The sequence below is a fragment of the Empidonax traillii genome, unplaced genomic scaffold, assembly GCF_003031625.1.
Source record: "Empidonax traillii isolate 1590-97213 ecotype Southwest subspecies unplaced genomic scaffold, ASM303162v1 scaffold8:size5222938, whole genome shotgun sequence".
NCBI lineage: Eukaryota > Metazoa > Chordata > Aves > Passeriformes > Tyrannidae > Empidonax > Empidonax traillii.
Window position 1 is genome coordinate 3260742 of NW_020955201.1, and position 11764 is coordinate 3272505.

The window sequence follows — 11764 nt, forward strand, 5'->3', positions numbered from 1 at the left end:
ACTCTCTTACAAGAGAGAAGGGAGGACTTCAGTGCTGCACCTGCTCCCCCCCCCGGCCCAAGCCGGGGGAGGAGGGAGTCTGGCCCTGCTTCGGGCCGCTACTCCTCTCCCCTACATGGCTGCTACTCTAATTCCAACTGCGCCAACAACCTTCTCTTCCGTTTTCTTGAAGATGTAATTAGCAAAGGCGTTTCTGGACTTTTGATTGGTCTTTTTGTCCGGAAATCACCTGGACAAAACCATCATCAGCCCCAGGGATGGGCTGAGGGGGCAAAACCACGACAGCTAACGAGCTCCATCTGCCCGGGGAGGGGCCCCGACTGGGAATCGAACCCAGGTCTTTGCAGTGACAGTGCAGTGTATTTTCCCCTGGACCACCGGGGGCTCCCTCTAGAGAACTTTATACATTAGCAATTCTACATGGCACCTTCTTTGAAAACACTTAGAAGTCTCTGCATTACTAATGCCCTCTTGCAATGAATGATAGAGCTGACCTGTGTGGCAACCACACATCTGGGATTATTAATGTGTCTGCTGTGAGGCAACCACACATCTGACTACAACATCAACATGGCACAAGAGGAAGTCTGTGTATGTGGTTTACAATTATAGTTCTGATGTTAGCAAGGAATTTTTCTTTCCTTTCCCCCTGCTGTGTGTGCCCCGTGAAAGGGCCATTAGGTGAACAAAAGAATCGGCCTGGTGCACTGATGGCCAAGAGATTAGTCTCCTAGCAGAGAAGGGGGAGGAGTTGGGGGGGGGTGCTACTGGTGTGTGACTGGAAGGAGGTGGGGAGGAGAGGCTGGGTGTCAGCTCAGCTCTCTGCCCTGAGGGGAGCTACTTCGGGCTGCAGACACTGCCGGGTTTCTTTGTCTCTTTCCTGTCGGAGGGGAGTTTTTGCTGCTGCTCTCGGCTTAGCTGTTGCTGGCTGCAGGCCCTGCTTACAACGGACCCTAATCAACTGAAGTTCGTGAGTTTTCTTCCATTGGGAGAACTTTCTGTTTTATTGCTGTTGTTTTTCCCTCCCCTTTTTCTCCCCACCCCCCCCCACCTGGCAACAGCCAAGGATCTCACAGCGCCGCCTGGTGACGGGCACTGGACATTACAAGTTCTACTCCTCCAGTGATCCAACAGCACCACCTGGTGACTACTATAGGACACTACAAGTTCTGCACCTTCGGTAACCCAACAGCGCCACCTGGTGAATGGTACAGGACATTACAAATTTTGCATCTCCAGTGACCTGATGGCGCCCCCTCCTGACTGTGGCTGGAAGTGCACCAAAGGGTGCTAAAAATTGAATTATTTAAATTTTCCTTTTGCCGGTTTATCGGTTTTGTTCTTGGAGGGGATTATTGGTGGGTATAGGAGTATTGTTTGGTTGTTTTACTTGGGTTTTTTTTCCGTGTTCCTGTTAATACACACATACCTTCTAATAAAGGGCTGTTATATTTTTTTTGTTTTCCCTTTTCCATAATTTGTTTTCCTTCAATCGGAGCCTCTTAATGTCAGATTTATAATTGCTTAGAAAAAGAAGTTTGGGTCTTTTTCTCCTAATTCATCCTCAGCAAAAGACCCTTGTCCCATTTAAACTGGGACAACAATGCAGTTGCACTTGTGTGAGGTGAGAAAACCTCCATATATATGGTATGACTCCCTAATACAAGGTAAGGAAGAATTGCCGAGATTTTATTCTCACCTCCCTGTTTTCTTTTTGTTGTTGGTGGGGGTTTGTTTTTTTCTGGGGAGGGGAGGAGTGGGTTACATGAGAAATCTTTCTACTTGGTCATTTAGAATACTTTTGATTCACATATAAACATCCATTCTGTACTTGGGAAGTAAGAAGCTTCTGTCAAGAAATACAAGATGGAGACAAAAGTTTATGGAATAATCCCAAAATGCTCCAGAAATTTCACCTCCTTGTAAAACTAATTATGATCACTCAAAAATGTTTTCATATCAGAAGACAGAACATGGAACCCTTGAGACATAAGGCCAAATAAGGTCAGAGTTGGAAAGCAAAACTCACAGAATACTTGGAGCAAAAAGGGAGATTTCAGACTACCAAACTGGAAATTGAAAAGAAGGTGATAGCTTAGGAACTGTTATTTCTGTTGCACGCATTGGATATGCAATGAACTTCTGATGAGAGAGAAAAATCCTTTTGTAGATGGAATAAGCCAACCAGGAAAGGACATGTTTCTAGCCCTACTATAGGAATATAAGAAGAGAGAGGCAAACATTTCTGTGTGTGATTCTACTGGGTTTGCATGGCAAGGATTTGGTAGCAGGGATCTGCCTCTATGAGAAGCTGCCAGAAGTTCCCCTCGTGTCCAACAGTGCCAGTTCTAGCTGGCTCCAAGATGTACCCACCAATGGACAAAGCTGAGCTAAACGTCAGTGGTGGTAGTGCCTCTGTGATAATGTATTTAAGAAAGGATGAGAGAGAGAGAAGTGAGAAAATGTCAGAATCTCCGCAGACACTGAGGACAGTGAAGAAAAAGGGGGAGGAGGTGTTTTGCTCCCCATGAGAGAGCAAAGATTCCCCTGCAGCCTGTGGTGAAGACTGTGGTGAAGCAGGCTGTGCCCCTGCAGTCTATGGAGGTCCAAGATGTAGCACAAGTAGACTTGCAGCCTGCAGAGGACTCTACAACAGAACATGCTGGAGCAGTTTGGGAAGAACTGCAGCCCATGGGACTCCATGCTGGAGCAGGGGAAGACTGTGAGGAGGAAGGAGGAGCAGAGGCAATGCATGATGAACTGACTGCAACTCCCATTCCATGTCCCCCTGCCACTCTGGGGGAAAAAGGTAGAGAAATTTGAAGCAAACTTGAGCCTGGAAAGAAAGAAGGGGCAGGGGAAAGCTGTTTTTAAGATTTATTCTTATTTCTAATTATCCTACTCTGATTTGTTTGGCAATAAACTACGTTAAATTCCCTGAGTTGAGCCTGTTTTGCCTGTGACAGTGATTGGTGAGTGATCTCTCCCTGTCCTTATCTCAACCAATGAGTCTTCCATCATATTTTCTCTCCCCTGTACATATGATGAGGAGGAGTGCTTGTTGAGCATATGGCAGCATATGGCAGCAGCCGAGATCAACCCACCACAGTACATCATACAGACTTTTGATAATAATTGATATGGATGGAAATATCTCATCAGTAGACATCACAAAATGACATCACTTCTAATGGAGTTGAACATGTCTATGCAAAAGATGTCAATTCTGCATTTGTCCATGTTGTAGGGGGTGGTGGGTGAGGTTTGATAAGAGAAAGCTGGAGGATAGATGGAGCCCACATACCTGCCTGATGTGCTGTAAAAGAACTTGTCAGTAAAAGGAATTTCAAGATGCATGTTTCTTTCTTTAAACCGTTCTTTCTTTACACATAATTTAAAAACACCCCTAAGATTACCCTTTTCTATGAATGAAAAGAAAGAAATACAAAGTGAGATTGTCAGCGACTGTTATTTTGTGTGCTTTGTATGCTTGGTTTGTTATGCTTTGGTCTGTTATGTAAACCTTGCAAAGAGCAGGGTTGTCCCTTTTTTTTTTTTTTTTTACATGGCTTAGGCACTCCTGAGTAATTAACAAAAAAGAACTAACTCCCCTACTGCCAAATCTCGCTGGCCTTACCTGTGCTCTTCAATAGGTGTGTAGCCATCAGAGCTACCCAGCAGTATCTGCCACCAGTTCTTTACTTGTCAGACCCATGTCTGACCCAGTATTTTTCCTCTTAAATTCTTGATTTTCTCTAGTGACAAGTCCCACAATCATGAGCTGTAACATCTAATAATAAGTATATTTCTATGAGGTTTTTTTTTTTTTGCTATGAGGGCAGTGAGACACTGGACCAGGTTGCCCAGAGAAGTTATGGATGCCCCATCTTCAAAAGTGTTCAAGTCAAGTGGGACAGAGCTCTGAGCAATCTGGTCTAGTGGAAGATGTCCCTTCTTAATGCAGGGGGGTTGGATGAGGTGACCTTTAAAGCTCCCTTCCAACCCAAATCATTCTATGATTCCATGTTTCTAAGCACATATGTCACTCCAATATGTTTGGAATACAAGTCACAGGAGCTGTGCTGAAAGCATGTTTGGATGTGTATCTTGTAGCTACATAGCACGCTCACATTTAGCATGCTACACTGTGTGCTTGTCACTTAGCAGATAATATTAATGACTATGACACAGTGAGAACTTGTTAAATTTCCTTTTAGCAATTTTTACTAGAAAAACCTTTAATCTCGAAGTCCACCTAGGCAGTCTGCAGGCATCTCCCTCACTAGAGATTTAAGAAAAATCAGTCTAGAAAAACATTTGATAGCAAGATGTATGCCAGACAATTTACAAGGGTTGCTTCCAATCTGATATTTCTTAGGAAGTGTCAATTGTGCTAAGATATCAGAGAGAAAAGCTGTGAAAATATAGGGTAAGATGCCAGACCTTCTACTTCTACATTCCCTCTTTAATGCAAAGGTCTGAAAAAAGTATCTGTTGTGGGAACATCACCTATTTCTGTACACGGCCATGAGTATGATGGGATATGTTCTTTATGGTAAAAATTAACATGGCAATTCAAAATGCTGAAAGAAAGGCAAAGACTCCTGGAGGCAAGTGGGACTGTGTGTGTGTGTATGGTCCATTGCACATATATCATCCTAGCTCTATGTAATGTAATCCATAAGATCCCCCACTGCACAATATTTAATGTTATTGGTGTCAGTAGTCATACTAGTAAAGCTGAACATGCTTCTAAGAATTTGCAATGTAATGGTGATGCAGGAGAGAAGAAGTGGATACATGAACTTGCAGTGTGATTAATATGATTACCAGAAAAGGCACTTGTTTTGACCAAGAATCTTTTGTCAAGATCTCTGTAAACCTCTCAACAGCAGAAAGTACATATTTATTTGTGAGGTTCATACGGAGATTCTTCCAGACATAAGAGATGGCATGAAAGAAGTAATAACAGTTAAAAAAAAAATTTAAATGCAAATCTATTTTTAAACAATATTGAAGATGACCTGCAAAGACAGTAATTTATTGGAGGATTTCTGAACTTATTTTTCTGCCTTAAGATCTTATTTGTCTTTTTATTTCCTCTTCTGAAGGATTTCATGTAAAGGATTTTAATAGCATATCCATATCCCAAGAACCTAAGAAGGAAATACTTTTATGAAATTACATTGTGCATGTCCAGGTCTCCTTATCTCCTTTAAAATGTCTAGTGAATAACCATGACCAAAAAGTTTTTCACCAAAGGTGCTTGGTTCTTCCATGAAACTGTTAGCAACAGTGAAGGTAGAAAACCACCACAAATTTCTAGGTTCTTTCCTTCATGTAAAAGCAAAAAACACAGGAAATGGAGGTACTTATTTTAAGAATTTCTTGATAAGTTTAATTTGCAATCTTGTTCCATTAAGATGTCTTATTTTCTACCACTATGTATTACAGAACAATTTTCACTATATAACACTACGTTTAAAAAAAAAAAAAGTCTATTTTTGAAATGTAAGTCCAAATTATAATCAGTATTACTCTAATTAGGAGAAAAAATTAAGAGGGTATAAACTTTGGCCCTTTTTCTCTAGCCAAGAGAACTTTGTCAAAGCTTGTTGTAAAAGGAGTTTTAAGATGATCACTGATTTTTAAAAATGCTGTTGATGCTGTCTCCCAAACTCCCTCTTGTAATCTGTTTCTCCAAAGTTACATTATTTTGTGTGGTGGGTTGACCCTGGCTGGATGCCATCTGTCCACCAAATCTGCTCTGTCACTCCCCTCCTCAGCTGGACAGGGGAGAGAGAATATAACAAAAGGTTTGTGGATCCAGATAAGGACAGGGAGAGATCATTGAACAATTACTGTCATGGGCAAAATAGACTCAACTTGGGGAAATTAGTTTAATTTCTCACCAATTCAATCAGAGTAGGATAATGGGAAATAAAACAAAATCTTAGAAACACTTTGTTCCTCAACTCCTTCCTTCATCCCAGGCTCAACTTCCCTCACAAGTTTCTCTACTTCCTCTGTCTGAGCAATGCAGGGAGACAGGGAATAGGCATGGTGGTTAGTTCATCACAAGTTGTCTCTGCTGCTGCTTCCCCCTCAGAGGAAGGACTCCTCACATTCCTCCCCTGCTCCAGCATGGGGCCCCTCCAAGGGAAACACTCTTCCACAAACTTCTCCAACATAAGTCGTTCCCATAGACTGCAGTTCTTCACAAACTGTTCCAGCATGGGCCTCTCAGGGTATCACAAGTCCTGCCAGCAAACCTGCTCCAGCGTAGGCTTCTCTCTCCACAGGTCCTGACAAAAGCCTGCTCCCACACAAGCTTTGCACAGGGTCACAGCTTCCTGTGGACACATCTACCTGCTCTCAACATGAGATCCTAAATAGGCTGCAGGTGGGTCTCTACTCCACCATGAACCTCCATGGGCTGCAGGGGAATCTCTGCTCTAGTGCCTGGAGCACCTCCTCCCCCTCCTTCTTCACTGACCTTGATGTCTGCAGTTTTTTCTCTCACATGTTCTCACTACACTCTTGGGCTGCAGGTGTGCAAGTTGTTTTCCCCCGTGTTAAATATATTACTCGAGAGGCGCCATCATAGATGCTAATGGCCTTGGCCAGTTGCGGGTCCATCTTGGAGTTGTCTGGCATTGGCTGTGTCAGACATGGGCAAAGTTTCTGATGGGTTCTCAGAGAAGTCAACCTTGTTGCCTCCCCACTAGCAAAGTCTTGCTGCGCAAACCGAATACATTTGGACATGCACATAATAATTTTTAATGAACTGAATATCTGTTCCACTGGTCCCTGGAGTGACAAAGCTGTCTTTCGTACATAACACTGAGAAGCCCATGGAATGCCTCTTGTACCCCATATTGGGCAATGATCCCAGTTTGTGCCCAGCCTTCTTTGTCCCACAGATGCCACCACAGCTGTGCCCCTACTGTTTCCCCACTTCAGAGCAAAGGATCATCTCTATAAAGCAAGGGTACCTTCTATAGCCAGAGTCAAGGGCAAATGCTATCCTCTCACAAAAATCTTTTTTTTATATTTTGGTGTTCTTCAGCTCCCTGGCATGCAGGTCTTTCTGGGGGTGGACACTCAGGTGCTGTGGCCCGTGGTGGTTGGTGCTGAGGAACAAGGATGAACATTTTCCTTTGGTAAACACTTCTGCCAGTACTTCAGGCAGCACCTCATTTTGGTGAACTTGAGCAGTGGTGAGACCTTGAGCTGGCCCATGGTGTGAGTGAGTGTCTGTTGGAGATGGGGAGGCAACCCTTGCTGGCTGGATCCATGAGGCTACCATTCTTGCAGGGGGAATATTTCACCCCTGGCCTCATGGTGAGCTTCCCAGCACTAAGAGACTACGTGTGGTCTCGCTCCTTTCTCCTTGCGACTACCACAGATTTCTGAGGCAGCTCTGGACTCCCTCTGTGTGCGAGGACCGCAAGACAGGTGCCACCACGGCGGCGAGCGGTGGTGTGGGTACCACCTCCGCCACCGAGGCTGGCCACAGAGCAGGTTCCCGGGCTGCCGCCGCGCTGAGCGATGACACAGGTACCGCACTACGTGCCGCAGTGGCGGGGGCGGCGGCGCAGGTACCACCACCCTACCTGCCGGGTAGCAGGTGCCACACCCCGCGCCGTGAGGGGGCGAGGGCGATGCGGGTCCCGCAGCCGCCATGGCGGGCGGCGCGGGGCGAGCGGCGGCTCCGGGCGTATCAGCGGGAGTGCGTCAGCGGCGAGGGGCGGGGAGGCCGCCGCGGGAGATGATATCAGGCGCCGGGCAGCAGGACCGGGCGAAGCTGGAGGTTCACCGTGAACGCTGTCAGGGAGTCCGGCCGCCTCCGGCTCTACCTCCGGCTCCACCTCCGGCTCCATCTCCGTCGATCCCTGCGCCCTTGCCCGCCGCCGCCAACCGCCGGTCCGGCTGAGGTAAGGCGCGGCGAAGTGTCGCGGGTAACCTGCCGAGGCGTCCCGCATCCCAGCGCAGCCCAGCCGGGCCCAGCCAAGCGGGATGGAGGGAGGGAGGGAGCGCAGCGGCAGATGGGTGGGCGGGCCCGGGTGGCCGCTGCCGCGCGGCCCCCTGTCTGCGGTAGGCGCTCGGCGGCGGTGGCAGTCCCGTCTCCATCCCCGCGGCATCCTCGCAGCCTCCCCCCGGGGGCACCGCGCTCCCGCCGCGGGGCAGTGCCTGGCCCCCGTCATCCCCTGCTGCCATTGCTGCCCAGGCAGGGCCGCGCCGTGCCCGCTGCGGGCCGAGATGGCTGTGCCAGGCGGCGGGGCTCGCCAAGCTCCCCCTAGGCTCGCCCCTCCTCGCCCGGCCTCCGCGGGGCTTGCGCCATGCCGAGCTTGGGGTGAGTGCCGGCCCAGGCCACTCCACGATGGCCAGGACCAGCCATTTTTTGTGGAGTCTTCTCTCATGGCTTTGAAATGTACATATTATAGCATGTAGGATCCATTATACATCCATATAACTTTAACATAATTTTAATGCTACTGAAGCTGTCTCCCATAAAGATGGCTGTGTGTGTGTGCGTGCAAATACATGTGGACACGCATAGCCACACACCCACCACCCCTCTTCTGTTTTCCTGCATGTGATCTGTGGGTCTTTTTGAATTTTATTTTGAGGTAGGGTTGATTCATTCCGCTTAAAACATGGACAAAGCATCTTTCCTAAGATGCCCATTGATGGAGCACTCCGATCTTGCTTATGGAGTGCTAAATGCAGCCTGAGAAAGTGTGTTACACTAAGAGCTAGAGCAAAAGATTTTATTAGCATTAATGAAAAACAAAATATATTAACTCACCAAATTTATATATGTATTAATGTTCTGTTCAGAGAAAACCATGAAAGAATAACCTGTACACTCTTCTGAGCTGTGGAGTTTTCAGTTATTATCAGAAATTTGGAAAACGAGCCTGTGGTGTAGAGGTACAGTCCAGCTGAAACTTGCCTTTTTGTGTATGCAAGAGAGAGGAGGGAACTCTTTCCTCTTTTTGCATAAGTGCGCATACTCATTTTCTGTGTTGGGCTGCACTGCTGGTCACAGCTATATATTTATAGGCCACAAGTTTTTATGGGGAATAAGCATTGTGGCAAAGTGATCAGTATAATAAAATCAGTGCTGCCTCACTGGACGTCCTTTAGAAGACTGCTGCGGGTCAGAGCGCTCATGGTCTTTCTTCTCCATCAAACTCTTCTTATAGGAACTCAGTGCATCTTCTCTCTGTTTCCTTAAACATATTGTTTAATTGTCCTCTGCTTAATTTACTGAAGAACATCTTGCTTTTTGTCTTAATGGAGGCTAGTAAGAAGACATTTGAGCACCCTTTTTCATAGGGCAGAGAGTGTTATATATGACCAGTGTTTAAATTCAGGTGTTGTCAATGAGCATCTCAAATTCAATAATGTTTCATGAACTGCTAAGGACTTTGATATGACAGCAGATTTAAGTTATTTTCTGTTCCCCTTTCCTCAGTCTGAACTTAAATATCATCTTCTTCGTGTGGAATCCAATGTTTTACAGTGTCTTTCTTTACTGTTGTGCAAGATGAGTAATTAAGATGGGATTCTACTCTACTTTTATAATTTACTCTCTCCAACAATGCATGATCCAGACACACAGTACAAATCTTTTTGGAGTGTTTAATAATTAGTCCCTTTACAAAGGGGCATTACTCTGAGAAATTACTTGAAAAATACTCTTAATTTCTTCAATATGCACATTAAGGTAGATAATATCTCTTTTTGCTTTAATGATCAAAACTATGGGGGGTTTCTATGTGTTCTTTTTTTATTGCCTATTAGTGTTGTAAAGATAATACAACTCAAAATTATATTAAAACTCTTCTTATCCAAACGTCCTATCAGTACTGTTTGGTTTAAATAGTGGTACTTGCATACCTAGTCCAGTGCAGAATCTTTGCCAGTGAAAAACAGAGTAAGTTCACTTCAGAATTAAGGCTGACACTTACTAATGCTTTTATTTTCATGTTTTATACAAAATCACTAGAAGAAGAACATGAAATTTGGTGGTATTCATTTGCTTTATGTTTCTTAGATGTGATGATAATTAGTATCAATCTCTTGTTTTATACCAATCAATGATTATCAAGTAGTGGCGATCATTTAAAGGTGTTATGAATAATGTTTCTAAACTTCAAACAGTAATATTAGAGCTGAAGTAATGTCTACATACGCTTATTTTCACATTGCTATTCCTTAAATATTTTTTCTCTACAAGTTACTAGCATTTCCTCACAGATAAATACCTTAGTCCCCATTCTCAGAGTTGTATTTTGGCCATGACATTGTATCATCTATACATTCCAGAAAACTACAGCCATCCTTTGGCCTGAGAAAGTTTGGGGCAGCTGTGGTAGAGATGTATGCTTTTCTTTGGAACTGCTTTCATCAGTGTATGTCTCTTGGGTAATAATTTTGTAAACTGTTGAAAAACAAAAAACCTTTTTCTTACAGTAGAAATGGTGTTTAAAAACTAAATCATTGTATCAGAATTCAACTCTCCTCTCAGACTTAGGCTTCCAGCTGTTGCAGTGTGGATTACACAAGTCTGAGTGGAAAAGCTCTAATATGTCTACTGCATTGCTTTAAATATGACCAAAATGGCATCATGCAGTGACTTGATAGCAATCCTCTGGCATTCTTGGAGTTTTGTCTGCTTGTGCTGAATTTTTTTTTTTTTTCTGAACAATGGGATGTGACAGCATGTATTTATCAAATCACTTTAAATTTAGTCAGTATTCTTCACTGAGCCTGATATTTCGAAGACGCTTTTAAGTACCTTGCTAAAAGATGTAAGGGAATCCTGTCCCAAGAGAGTGATGAGCTTTCAGATCTTCCCTAAAATCTCATAAAAAATAGTGGGAGTTGTCAAGACTCACATATCTGGTTTTGTTTTCAAAGTTAACTGGAAAATCTACTATTGTTTTAAATAAAACATCTGTATGCACTAAGTGATTAATTGAATTGAAAATCTAGGAAAATCCTTTTGTCTGAATTGTGTACTGAACTGTTATACAGCCTATTCAAAGCAGCATTTTTGATTTGTTTTCAAATCTGAGTTATTCCTCTCTTGGTCCTATACTTTGTTATGTAATAAATTAATATCTTATGTTATAATGCTGTACCTCCATACTGATAGAGTCAGCACCTCTTGCTTTTGCTTATGGTTAAAAATTGTTTATGGGCCAGGATGAATTGAATTCACTGTTATCCTTTCTTCTAGGCTTCATTGAAACATGTAAAGTAAGGGTGGTTAAATAGGCTTCTTTAATTCTCTGGGTCACTGAAGTGGAAGAATAATCAGTAAAGGTGTGGTTTCTGTCAAATCAGTAGCCCCTGAGGCAGTGTAAGAAAAATACACTCTGTTCAGAAGTTCTGGTATAACAGTGTTTGTGAGCCTGGTCCTACACCTGCATTTACCAAGCACTGAGAATTGGTAGACTTCGAAATGTATGAAATGCTCTGTTCATCCTAAATGACTTCATACTTCTAATACACTAGATGTAAAACTTTGAAGTGTGTTTAAAGGAGTTTGTTGAAGGAGCAGGAGGTAATAAACCAATTCCTGGCAACTAAGGGTTAGGGTTTAGGATTAGTATGATCAGTTAGTAGTGCTAATACTGTGTGGTTTTTTGTTTGTTTGTGTTTTTTTTTTTTTTTTTTTTTTTTTTTTTTTTTTTTTTTTTTTTTTTTTTTTTGTGTTTTGTTTTTTTTTTTTTTTTTTTTTTTTTTT

The 11764-nt window shown here is 43.7% G+C and overlaps 1 protein-coding gene across 2 annotated transcripts in view; it reads left to right on the plus strand.

The window, feature by feature from the left end:
• The first annotated feature begins 7903 nt into the window (after nt 1–7903).
• FAM169A (family with sequence similarity 169 member A) overlaps nt 7904–11764 on the plus strand; it is a 34819-nt gene continuing 30958 nt past the window's right edge. For both annotated transcript variants that reach the window (XM_027883197.1, XM_027883205.1), the window contains exon 1: nt 7904–7937. The gene's annotated coding sequence lies outside the window, so the exon portion shown is untranslated. The remainder of the gene's footprint in view (nt 7938–11764) is intronic.